Here is a 14,212-nt window from a genome sequence, read left to right as displayed (position 1 = left end):
TGGACAGTTGTGTGCATAATTTTCAGAGTGGGATGCTGTATGTATGTGGTGTCCCACATATCTGTCTAATCTTGATCCGTACATGCTGAAATGTACACACATAATTGTTGTCACACACCCATATTTCAGCTTATATTGTGTTGATTTGTTTAGTATGTAATGCTTGATTGACATGCCTGGTGACAGACAGTCGTGAATTAGTGAGTATGGCACACAAATTACTGTGTGACCATACCGTGGTAACAGATCGGGCAAGGGTCATAATGCTGTGATATGTATTCAAGATCAACTGTATACATTCAAACATGTAATACAAATGTTCTATACTCTATTTTGGGCTCAAATTTCATGTTCTGGTTGCAATGATGCATGTTATCTTGTATATTTGTTTCTGACAACAATTGTGTTTACATTCTCCACATAGGTATCGCAGAGGACCACCAGTCTACAGGCCCTTCCCAGACCTGCAGACCATGGAGGAACATGACCAAATTTACAAATATCGTTATACCAGGAAAATAATAGAACAGTTGGCTAACCAGTTGACACCAGATTTGAAGCCTGGTCACACATATTCGACTGCACTGATACCTAAGGTGAAGGTCATGGCTGCCGTACATTTCTTTGCTACTGGTTCTTTCCAGTATACTGTGGCAACATCTGGTGGCATGTCACAGACTATGTTCAGCCATGTACTGCATGATGTACTGGTCCAAGCGACGGAGCAATGCCTCCAACACATCATGTTCCCCACACCAGGAGAGTTAAATGACATCAAAGGCAAATTCTATTTGTTGGGACATATACCCCATGGCATTCGAACAATTGATGGAACCCATGTTGCTTAGGTACCACCCTCAGCCAATGAACAGGTCTACGACAACAGTAAGCACTTTCACTTCATCAATGTCCAGGTGGTGTGTTTGGCAGACATTTTGATATCCCACATCTGTGCACATTTCCCTGGCTCAGAACATGATGCTTACATCATGAGGAAGAGCCTTGTGCCTCGTATAATATCCCAGGTGCAACGTGACCTTGCCTGGATTGTTGGTAGGTGACGTGTCATGTGTATGTTGTAGAGTGTGTTTATTGCATGTTAGATAGTGCTCTGTTGTCAGACAACTGAACTTTTTTCTGTGTTCTTTGTAGGTGAATCTGGATAACCCAACCCTCCCTGGATGTTGACCCCTCTGCACAACCCAGTCACCCCTGCAGAAGTGTGTTTCAATGAGGCACAGGGTCGTACCAGGCGAGTGGTTGAACGTACATTTGGTCTGCTGAAAACAAGGTTCCGTGTCTGGATCGCCCAGAAGAAGCACTACAATATGGTCCCTCGAAGGTGTGCAAGATTATCACAGTTGCATGCAAGCTCCACAACCTTGCAATCCAAAAGTACATCCCACTTATACTGGATGACGGAGACCTACAGCCACCAGCAAGGGAGGATCCAGGCTTGGGACACGATGCCAGTGATGAGGATGATGTTGGGGATTTAAGACAACTTATTCTCTACTTGAATGTGAGTATTCAATGAGAGGTGTCAACCCCCAAATGTTTGTTTGTGTGTTACGGTTATCCTATGTGTATGTATGCTGCTGAGTACATGTTATTCTTCAATAGGTTGTGATGAGTACAGGCCCCAGCTAGGCCCGCAGGACACAAGGGTTCGCTCTCCTGCAATGGAATCTATAAGGAAGTTGGCACGGAAACTGCAAAGTACAAAGACAAGGTTTATTAACCCTTAAGGGTGGTCCTACAATCCATACAATACCCTTCAGTATTGCATAGAGTAGCACACAGAACTTGCATACACGGTCCCCTTTTATACACAACAGAGGGGCTCATAAGTGGGAGGGCACGACATGAGACGAGGAATGTTACCTTTTATGGACATTTGCAATACAAGATCGATATGTGGGCGGAGCTGACATACTCCTTAAGCCCGCAAAAACATGGTCAAGCAAGGACTAACTGATAACAGATGTGGTCAAGTCTGGGCATGCGCCAGACGGACAAAGGAACTATTTATAGACTGTTACTAGGCAGATTACAAGAGCAACTAACACAAAGATAAGACTCTCCTCGTGTTCAGCACGTGGAGACATGACAGTACAAAATGGAGTCCAGACTTCAGTCAACATAACAAAAGAAACATGTGTAAGGGAGGAGAATTCATGTCTTTAGTAAATGCTTAATCACATCGAAGTTGCAATTTACAACAGTTGGTGCTACGTTGCTTAATCAAATTTTCATTGTGACATGTACAATGCTATACTCAATACTAGCTTGTGTTCACACTGACATTTATATGCTTTAGCTGAGACAGTCCGCAACATTAAGCAACATCATTCCTGAGTTACTGACTCTATTGCTATGTTTCTCCTTACCAGCATCATTCACCATGTCAAAAGTAGATTTGTGACCACACCAGAGCCATGATACTGTCATACTCCAACAGTGAGCAGTTGTGGAAATCCCTGGACCGTACTTCCTTATGAACCGATGATCATTTTTTTTTATTACTTGTGACCATTTTGTTAGTGTGTGATGTCATCACACTTTGGGTTAAAGTGAAAGGTTGTATCAGTTGAACAAACCTGTGCTCCACATTAAGGTGTGACTCGTCTATTTGCAAAACTCCAAAGATTATCCACATACAAAACATATTCCTTGATGATTTGTTTTGGCGACAATGAATGTTGTTTGCGCTTGCAAATAGTGACATGTTTGCAGAAAGTAGACTTCAATTGCTTCATTACCATTTACTATGGGTTGTCTGATAACCTGAATGTGTCGGTCTATCATGCTGTGGCAGGAGGTTACATTTACTCTGAAGGCAGTAGTTGACATTTATGTATTGATTTCTTATCCAATTTTGTGAGCACTTTCTTCTTTGAAATTACGTGCTAAATGACAATCAGTACATTTGTATTTGAAAGTCACAATGTGAGCACCTATTTTGTGCAAAGCGATTTATTTTAGTGCACGATTGGTTAATAAAAAAATCAGTTAACGGGGAGAGCTCAAACAAAATATGGAAAAGTAAATGCGTAGAGGAGTTGGTAGTGTTTGGATTAACTTCTGACAACTTAATCTACAAAGTTATTTAGGTCGAAAGTCCAACTTGAACTCTCCCACATTGGATGGAGGGTCTAAGGAGAGTCAACAAAGTGAACGCTTGGCACACAATAAATGATATCAGGAGCAGGTTGTCACTTCCTTGGGAAGATGCGCAGCTCATGGTTTCTTCTTCAGATGACCCTTCCCACATTTGGGGGGGGGATCCTTAGTTGCAGGCTGTGGCGGTGCAGGGGGTGCTACTCCAGCATCCACATCACTCCCTGTGGCAGATGCAGATGTTGATACACCTAATGTTGTGGGCACTCAGGGCGGTATGGATATGTTGGTGCCAATCTGGCACAGGCAGGTGAGAATGTCCCTGTGCACCATCGTCAGGTCATCAATTTCGGACATGTATGTGTTCATTTTGTCATAGTGGGCTGCCTGCTGTTGTTGCACGGTCCTGAGGACCCCAAATACCTGGCCAAAATCTCATGTGCAACCCTTATATGCATTGAGGATTCTGGACAGGTGGGAGTCATATTCAGCAGCAGCACCAGCTGCATAATGGCGCATGTCCCCACGTCTCCTCCCACCACCCCTACCCATCCGAGCAGGACTAGTTTGTGCTGGCACAGTCGAGCCAGAGCCTCCGTCCTCATGGAAAGTGGTGGTGTTGTCTGCCAACTTCAGAGTGCCCCATGTTGTTGTGGTTTTGGTGGTGGCTCGGGCTGGTGTGGCCGTGAGGGTAGGGGTCAGCTGGGTATTGTCAGCTGAAGCGGGAGGGATCACAGAGGATGCTGATGATACGGTTGCTGGTGCTGTGGGCTGACCCACACCTGATGTGCCAGGTAGTTCATCATTGTGGAGAGACCTCAATGCCAGAGAGCTCAGGGTTGACCAGAGTCTGGGACTGGCTGGCCTGGTTTGTTGCAGAGGTGTTCAGAGCTTGCCCCGTGGGCACATAATATTCACATCAATCATTGTGTCTTTCAACAGCCCCTCGAATCATATCCTTAGGTTTAGTAGACTATGTCCTGGGTGAGTTGATATTCCTCTTTCGGACAGGTGGATGAGTGTACAAGTGTTTTTAATGGCCAGATCGCCCATCAGGCCCTGTCTTCCACACACCTTCCCAGCCAACATATACAGACCAATAGGAACTGTGTTTCCTGAAAGTGATTAGGAAGTGTACCGTAGTACGAGTCACTTACCTTCGGTAATGATGTATCTGGTAGAGACGATTCTAGCCGCAGATTCCTTCACGTAGAATTAACCCCAGGCGTGAGACTGGATCTGGAAACTTTTTTGCCACAGCATCCCTGTGCGGCAGGGCGACATCACGCGACTGCAGGCATCATCCGCACACTCTACGTTAGCGAGGTCACATAAGAACTGCCCCGGCACGCCCATGTCAGTTTTCTTCGGAGAACTTCTCCACACCACAAAACGGAACCACCAGGGAAAAAACTGTGGAAAAGTGGGAACAGTGTGTGAAGAGCAGAAAAATTGGAAAGAAACGGTGACTAACTCCACCACCAAAGTAGTTCCAACACCGCAGAACCAAAGGGCAGGGAAAGAAGAAAGAAGATCAAGCGAAAACCTGCGCTGTCACCCCGCCAGCACATAGACAGCCTCCCTTCCCTGTGCCCCGGAGGCAAGGAACATGCGTAAATGCATGGCACCTTAGTAAACCCACCCCCCCCCCATCCTGAGCAGGGAATGGGACCAGTCCTAAGACAGACCGGAACAACAAACTTCCAAGCCACCCCAACCTAGAGAGCAACCACCGACAAGGGCAAGACCTGGCCAGATGACCCTTAATCAGAGGATAGCAATGGAAGGAAGGGAGAGGAAGGAGGACAGGGATAGTAAGTAATCCCCCTCAAACCTGGAGTAGCCAGAGCAGCAGGGCACCAGAGCACCAGAAACCCATCCTCCAAAGAACCAAAGGAGAAATGAACCACCCCCAGATGGAGTCACCCGGCAAGAACAAGGAAGGCACAGCCCCCCACCGGGAGGCCAGTACCGAAAACAGACCCAAGGGTCCTCGCAGAATAGGAGAGGAAGGGCAGGCCGTGACACATCCCTACTGAAGGTAAGTAACTCGTACATCTGATAGAGACTACTAGCCGCAGATTCCTTCACGTAGAATAGATACCATAGCAATACCCCCCGGAAAGGAGGGTCTGCGAAAGGACCCCACCAGCCAATGCAGAACAGAGGGCCCCGCAGGGGACCAATCTGTGGCCCAGGTAGAACCTCGCCCCTGCCAGGCCAAGGGAACCCCACAGGCAGAACCCCCACTGACGCCAAGGGGATGTAGGAGGGAAAGAAAGCTGAAGAGGCTTGTACACTCACAGCAGAGGAACCAAGGACAAGGACTGAGCGGCTGAAGCAACCCACTCCCCCACAAGGCAACATAACTTCAGCCGAATGCCAAGACAGGAAAACAGAAGAAGAAGAAGCCTAGAGGGCCCAAGGAAACTAGGGAGAAGAAGGCGAGCCCACTCCAGATGTAGAGCAGCCTGCCAGCCAGAACAATGCCGGCAGTCAAATCCAGAAGCAAGAAGAACAGCCCGAGGCCCCAGGAAGGCCACGTAGGCGACTCCTGGCAAGGGAGAACACAGGAACATCCCAGACCTCAGAACAGGAGCAGGGAGAGGAGGAGAGACCCAGGCCACCACTACAAGTGGTCGTGCACACGACCTCAGGAAGCAAAAGCAACCTTCTTAAACACCATGGAGAACAGGTACCCGAAGGCGTCCAGAACCCTCTAGCAGAGCGCAAGCCATATGACAACGTGCCCAATGTGGGGTAGTGGTAGCTAAGTCTCAAGATATGGGAACCCTCTTTGGAAGAACTTCCGCAGCAGAGGAAGAAACAAAAGAAACACGGGGTAAAAAACACCCCCGCTGCAGGCTTGACAACCAGTCCAAGCAAAGCAGAAGGCCCAATCTCAGGGCCAAGTCTGCGCAAGAACTCCTGCAGAACTCACACACAATCAACAAAAGGGCAGTCTAGCAGCCAACAATGCCAAAGTCCCAAGGAAGGACGTAAACGGCCAGAAAAACACACTCCACAACCAGAACAGCCGGCATAAGAAGGCCTAGAAGCAACCCTAACTCAGAAGTCAATGAGGAGGGGATGGAGGAGGAGGAGGAGGAGGAGGACAAGGAGGAGGAGGAGGACAAGGAGGAGGAGGAGGAGGAGGAGGACAAGGCAGAGGAGGAGGACAGAGCCCTGCCAAGAGCCTCTGGATGGCGGAGTCGGCCGGGGCATGGAACAACATGCTGCCATCAAATGGGAGATCAATGAGCCTCTCCCGAATATTTTTGGGTAAGACGCCATCCCGAAGCCAAGCATGGCAACGGAGAGCGACTGAGGAATCCATGGCCCGGCCCAGCACCTCTGAGACGTCCAGAGCGAAGCGGAGAATAAACACCACAAGCTCCCGGCCATCCAACGCATGATGCCGCAAATCCACCTAAGCATACTCCAGGGACGCTGCAGACCCCAGAGACTCAGCAGAGTCCCGCAAACAGGAGGAGGCCCTAGCCAGCACACACTAGGTGTTAAGGGCCCGCAGGGCTGCGCTGGTCGAGGCGAAAAAGTTGCGTCCTCAAGTGTCCAGCCAGCGGGCCTGAGTCAACAGGGACAGCAGGGAGGGAAAAGCAGTCTTCAAAAGGGGGCTGGCAGCTGAGGGGTGAAGGGAAAGACATGCCGGGTCACACGGCGCCCAAAGGTGCCGGTGCAGAAGATGCGGAGGCACCAGGTCCCCTGAGGCAGGATGCCTCCAAGCCCCCGTCAAGGCAGAAAGGAGCAAACCTTCATAGGGAAGCAAGATTTCCCTCCCACCAGAGCCCTGGTGGAGGACCACCAATAGATGGTCCACCAGAAAGTGAGCCACCGGGTCACCCATGCGCAAAATGCCCACAGCCGTGGACACCGCGTGAGCGCAGGCCGCACCCGCATCCGTAGGGCCCCGCAGTGGAGAAAGCAGCTCCTCCGTTGGTGACGGCTGCAAACTAAGACGGCCGTCCCCGAGGCCTAGCGGGGCGGGCAAGGGCCAGACCTGGAAGTCAGGAGGAGCCGAAGAATGAGGGACCTGCCGCTCTTCTGATGAACACCTCTGCCTCAGGAAGGGCAGGGAGCTGCCCTTCGATGCCGGTGAAAAGGACACCACACTGCAACCAGTCTCCAGGAAGGACGACACCAATATGCAGCCTGCCTCTGGAGAAGGAGCGTCCGAAGATGAATCAGAGGTACGACCCCATGCGGAGCCGTAGAGTCTGCTGCTTGCGGCAGGACACCGGCGCAATCCGGCGTCACGGTACAAGGGACCTCTAAGTCACCCCACACCGGAAACCGGATCTGAGACCGGAGTAGAGCTGGAGACAGCCTGACCCCCTCTGAGGCAACCACCTGCGTGGGGGAACAGGACAGGCCCAAAGCCCTTCAACAGCCGCGGCCCAACTGGAGGTGAAGATCGCCCGGCAACCCCTGTGGTGGCGCCAGGGATTATACAACCGCCGACTCAACCTCCAATGAGGCAGCCACCTGTGGGGAGGTACGACAGGTGCCCAGGAAGGGACAAGGTGTCCGCCCTCGGCCTCAACCCGGAGCGGGACGAGGAGGGACAACTGACCCCTGTGGCTCTGCACGGTCCAGCTGCTGCCAGCGCCGTAGCTGCGTCACCTCAGCCTTAGGCAGGACCACCCTGCCAAGTGACTGAGAGGGGCTCGGGATGCAACACGAGCCCCGGCAACCTCACGCGACACCACAGGGACCCCCGTGGGAGTTTGCGGCGAAGCAAGAGACACCGTGGCCTGAAGGAGGTACCACAGAGGAGCCGCACCCCAACAGCATCACATCCTCCAAGCCTAGACCTGAACCAGTCGGCGCCAGGGCCGGAGCCACCGACTGTGCCGCAGAGGGCCCTGCACAGGGCGAGGGATCCGCTGACACTCCAGGAGGGGAAGGAGGAGACACCAGCAAGGCCTGCAAAGCCGCCGCGCGAGTCTCCATATGGACTCCTATCCACCGTTTCCCAGTGTTGGGGTGTTAAGACGACACACTGGGCCGCATCACTCGTGGAGAGTCCATGCCCCCGCTAGGCCGGAAACCAGCCTCCGGGGACAAACTACAACACTTACCCACTGGGGAGCGACGCTCACGTGACATAGGAGAAAGGCAATGATGACGACCACGGCTGGACCTGAAGCCGTCCGCCGAAGCAGACCGAGGGGGAGGACGTCGACCTGGAGAGACGCGGCAAGAGTTTCATTCAGAGCTCCCGCCGCGACTTTGGGGGAGGATCACAGCACCAAAGATTGTGCGGCGTGCCAAAAGTTGAAGCCAAACACCACATACAAATGGGGAGAGGGTCCGTCGCTGACATAACATAGAATTATCCCCAGGCATGAGACTGGATCCGGAAAACTCTTTTCCCCACCGCATCTCTGTGCGCCAGGGGTGGGCACCACGGGACTCCGCCCTGACGTCGTCCGCGGGCATGACGTGAGCGAGATCACATAAGCCCCACCCCGGCGCGCTGACATCAGTTTGCTTCTGAGAACTTTTCCGGACCACCACGCGGAGCCAGTGCACACAGAACACTGTGAGAGCATGAGAACAGTGCGCAAAAAGGATAGAAAGAAGGAAAACAACAATCCATGGTGCCCCAACAGCAGCACGAAAGACAGCGTCTGCACCGCGGACCAGAACATGTATGAAAGAACATGGCAGTAGCCCAAAAGGTAGCCCCACAGGGGAAAGGGGACACCCCCCCAGGGGACAAAGAAACTCAAGGACCTGCAAGCATAGCAGCAGGCAGAGGAGTCCGAAGCCTCATGCAAACCATGAAAGGGAAAGAAGGTCGGAGTGGACAAGGACCCACAACAGGCCCCCAGACAACCCTTTCAAGGCACGCCGAAACCCAGCAAGAGCGAGGAACCCAGGCACCACATAGAGACCCCCTCCCTCCCCCAGAGGGCAGCAAGGAGGAGAATCCTCAGGAGCAGGGGAACACAAAAGGGCACAAGAATCCATCCACACAAAAACAGCCAGAGCACGCATCCGGCAGGGAGGAGGCGAGCAGGATAGCTAAAGAGGGCAAGTTGCCCAAGAGAAACGAGGACAGAAAACTGGGCAAAGGAGGGCAAGACACCCAGAAGCCCAAGCCACCAAGGAAGCCTAGAGCAGTAGACCCCATCAAAAAGGGGCCAGTGCCCCCAAGAGGCAAGCCACCCAAGGGAGGCTGGAACAGAAGGCCCAGCAGGACGGGACCTTGCAGAACGGGGAGGAAGGGCGGGTCAGGAAGGAAGGGCGGGTCGTGAAGGAATCTGCGGCTAGAATCATCTCTACCAGTTACACCATTACCGAAGGTGTGTAACTGGTACATCTGATAGAGACTACTAGTCACAGATTCCTTAATGTAGAATAGATACCCTAGCCATACCCAGAGGGGAGGAGGGACTGCGAGAGGAGCCCCCCCACCCTAAGGGAACACAGAGCCCCACAAGGTAAGGACAGAACCGCCACACAAGGTGAGGGGCCGCAGAAGCCCGGAGGAATGAAGAAGACTCCGCAAGAAGCCAAGACAAGGGCCAGCAAGAGAGAGCACTACACCCACACTCCGGGAAGAGACAGCGGAGTGGAGAGGCACCCCACAGGAAAAGATAAGAAGAAAAGAGCAGAGGCACACACCACTGCCCACGACAGCGCACAGCCAGACCCCAGCAGAGGCCAATGAAGGTGCACAGAGCACTCTGAGTGCAAGGAGAAACCAAGGCAAAAGAGCTCAAGAAGAGGACCCCGGAAGGGGTGGCCCAGCGGTAAAACCCGGGACGAACCCGGAACACCAACCTACCGAAGCCGATGTAATGGAACACCAGAAGGAGGCAGCAGCACCAGAACGAGCCAGGCCAACCGTCCCATCAACACCAAGACGGAACCATCAAGGAAGGGCCCAGAGGTGGCACGACCGATGGACACCATTGATCTTGAGGCAGAGAAAGAAAAAGAAGAAAGGCCACCCTAGGCAGCATACAGCGACCTCGTGGAACACAAGGAACCAGAGAGGGCAGGTGCCGCTGCCCAACAGAGAAGAGGACTATACAATAGCCAACCAGTACCCCACCTGGGGTAGGACATGTCCCCCAAAGAGTACCAGGGAAATAACCTCTCGGCAGAGGAAGAACCAAAAGGGCCCGCAGACAGCACCGCAGGTGGCTGGCTTACCCGGCAGCCAAGTTGCACCCAAAAAAAAATTGAAGGGCCGAACGAGCGGCCGAGGGCAACGAGAGGACAATCAGAGCTCAAAGGCCCACTCCAACCAAAACCAGATACATACGCAAGGCCAAAGGGCCCACCAAGTGCAGAAGGGCGAATAAAAGGACACCAAGACAGGCTTCACCAGAGCCAGACTATACCGAAAAACAGCACCCCAACGGGGCAAGGGACACAGAACGACCACCGAAATGAAGGAAGAAGAGGAGGGGGAGGAGGCGGACGAAGGCCCGCAAGAAGCTGCTGAATTGCAGAATCTGCGGGAGTGTTAAACAGAAGCACTCCGTCAAAGGGCAAATCAACCAAACGCTCCCGGATATTTTCTGAGAAGACCCCATTGCACAACCTGGCATGGCGGCGGAGGGCAACCGAACATGCCATAGCAGGGGCAAGACAGTCCGCGACATCCAAAGCTGAACGCAGAATACGACAATTGAGCACACGGCTCTGCAAATCCACCCCAGCACCCTCCCCGGAGATGCGGGGCAGAAGGGTCTCCATGGTATCCCAGAGGGCAGAGGTAGCTCTAGCCAGAACACAGAGCGTGTTGATTGCATGCAGAGAGGCACTTGAAGAGGCAAAAACATTACGCCCCCAAGAGACTAACCAACCGGCCTCCCACGACAGTGGTAGCAATACCGAGAGATGGGAAGAAAGGCAAGCGGGCCCATGAGGAGCCGGCCAGTAGTGAAGAAGCAGCGGCGGAGGCACCGGATCCCCAGAAGCAGGGCATCCCCAGGCCCCCAAGAATGAATAATGGAGCGAGGCTTCAAAAGGAATCAAGGGCTGCCCCCCACCAGAGCCCTGGTGGAGAATCTCCAACAAATGGTCAGGAGGCATCTGCACGATCAGGAAGCCCATCTGTAAGATCCCAGTGGCCCTAGCGATAGCCCGGAAAAAGAAGACGCTCTCGCCTTTGCAGGGTCCCTCGGAAGCGGGCAAGTCGTCTGTGGGTGAAGGCTGCAGGCTAAGCTGCCCGTCCCCACGCCCTGCCATAGGGAGGAAAGCCTGCCCAGAAAGGACAGGAACCCCACTGACGAGTGAGGATCCTGAGGGCCCTCCGGAGAAGAAGTGACAGCCGCAGGGGCGGCCCCGCGCAAGGGGCGGAACAGCAGCTCCGGGACCCGCAGTCGTGGGGATGGGATAGAGCTAGCCCCAGAAGGCGCTGGAGAGAAAGTAACGTGCTGCCCGGACTACCGCGAGGAGCAGACCAAAAGACGACAATCGTCCAGAGACGAAGGAACGTCCGGGGAAGAGTCGACGTGCCCATGCCGAACCAGCACCGGAGAAACATCGACGGGAGCCGGGGCATCCATTACTGGGGCTGGAGCGTCTGTCACCGGCATCAGGGTGTCCCCCCCGAGGAGCCAGACCCACCTCCAAAACCACCTGTCACACAGGAAAGGTCGAACTCGGCGAGGCCAAGGAGCGGCGCCGGCACGACCCCGGAAGGGCTCACTGCCGGTGGAGAGGGACGTGGTGAGGCAATCTCCGACCCCGTCTCAACCTGCGGCACCATCTGGCCTAGGGATGAAAGCCACTGGCACTGGCCTAGTGCCAGCTCAGCCTCCAGGAAGGCAGCCGCCTGTCCAGAAGGTCTAGGAAAAACCCGGGACGAGCCCAGAGTCCCGGCGATCCCCAGCGACGCTACAGGTAACCCCACAGGGCTTTGTGGGGAGGCGGCAGCGCCATGGGTCGAGGAGGGGAAACCCGAAGGGCTGCACCTCAGCGACACCACATCAGCTGCTCCCGAAGCCGCACCTGGCAGCACCGGGGACGGATCCGTCGGCAACTCCACAGCCGGCCCCACACGAGTGGAGCAGACCGCAGAAGTCTCAGTGGGAGGGGTGGGGGCGGAGGGAGGCCAGCAGAGCCGCAGCGTAGGCCTCCATCTGAGCCCTGGACACCCCTGCGCTAGGGAATGGCAGATAGGGGCAGATGTCCAAGGACGCATGTCCCAAGAGGAACCTGCGCCCCCCACCAACTGAGGACCAGGCCCCGGAGGCAGACTGGCAGACTTAACCACTGGCGAGCGACGGACAGGGAGCCGCCAGCACAGCCGAAAGCGGCAATTCTTGGACTCATCCGGAGACAGGCACGGGGATGAGGCTGACATGGACAGGCGGGCCAAAAGCAGCTTCATCCGGCGCTCCCGCCGGCATTTGGGCTTGAGCTGCTGGCAGGTGTCACAGTCCGTGGAGTCATGGTGTTCGCCCAAACACCATATGCAGATCGGGTGGGGTCCGTCGCCGACATCGGATGCGCCCACTTATCACAAGTTTTAAAGCCCGAAGGCATTGCACACAGTTCCCCAATAAAAACAAGGGAAGGCCTGAAAACAGGCAAGCGGAGGAATCCATATCCGCGCGGCACGCGGAAAAGAAGAAAACTGATGTCAGCGCGCCCGGGTGGGGCTTATGTGACCTCACTGACGTCATGCCCATGTACGACGTCAGGGCGGAGTCCCGTGGTGCCAACCCCAGCGCGCAGAGATGCTGTGGGAAAAAGTTTTTTCCGGATCCAGTCTCACGCCTGGGGATAATTCTACGTTAAGGAATCTGCGGCTAGTAGTCTCTGTCAGATAGTGCGAGTAGGACAGTGCCTATTGGGAGATGTAGTCAGGGCAAGCACTTCTACTCACTGGCAGGTAAGCATGGTTCATGATGGATTATTTGGGCTGGGTGGGAGGAGAACATTAAAATCAAGATGTCTGACACTTATTATTATTATCATCATTATTATTATTAATTAGCATTTGATAGAGGGCATGGCTACCCTTAGGCATCCCGGTGCTAACAACAGCAAGCAAATAGATGATGATCTTTACAGGAGGGTCTAAAATACTCAGGTTTTCAATTGTTTCTGGAACGAAAGGTTGTGAGTCGTTGCACTGAGATAGATGGGAAGAGAATTCCATAGTCTTGCCGTATTATACGAGAACATGCAGCCTCCAGATCGAGCTCTTTTTATTTTGGGTACTGTTGCCAGGAACGAGTTGGCTGAAAGTAGGCATCTTGTGGGGCAATGAAAGGCCATTAGGGAAAGATTGATTTTAGGGCCAGTCCCCCACAGGGTTTTGTGTACTATGCATAATGATTTAAACATTATACATTCCTGAATTGGTAGCTAGTGCAGTGATTTCAGTGCAGGCTTGGCAGACTGCAATTTGGGAGTGCCTGTTTGACTTGTCTGCAACACCCATCAAGGCCTTCTGCTCTAGACACCAAGCAGCAGGCTCCGTCATCTTGGCAGCACATTGCCACTCACTGTCAGGGAAGCAGTGCCTCGGGTGACTATTTGAGATGTTTAGGAAGGTGTGTGTAGGACAGAGCCTGATGTTAGATGTAGTCAGGGCAAACACTCCTACCTCCACCGAGTCAGACTGGGTCATCTGTGCCTATCGCTACCTGAATGTAAATGGAAGTGTACTAGCAAGAAGGGTGACACTGTTGCATGCTGTTTTGTTCACAGTTCCTTGATGTGAGCTGGCTTCAAGTTGAACACCAGGCCCCTGTGTAAGTTACCTTGCCATCACACCTTCCTTCCCTGTGAGGTAAGCATGGAGCCAGTGAAATTCTCTAGCAAGTGTGTATGGATGAGTTATTGCAATGGCTAAAACTCCTGTTAGACCTGTCAGCCCTTTGGGTGGTCCCTCCTCATCATTATTTATTTTGTCCCACTTTTGCCTCAAACCCTGTTTGAATTTTTCCTTTTTGGGAACCACCAGACTTTTTCGTGTTGCTACAGATTCAGGGAGCCATTTTAGCTAACCCTGAAACTTCTGTCTGAGGGCCTGGAGCACAAAATGGTGGCCACCTGTGACATCACCAGCATCCACTGGAACCTACCAGCGCCTTCC

This window comes from Triturus cristatus, chromosome 12 (assembly GCF_964204655.1).
Source record: "Triturus cristatus chromosome 12, aTriCri1.1, whole genome shotgun sequence".
NCBI classification, from domain to species: Eukaryota; Metazoa; Chordata; class Amphibia; order Caudata; family Salamandridae; genus Triturus; species Triturus cristatus.
This window is presented reverse-complemented; position numbering follows the sequence as displayed.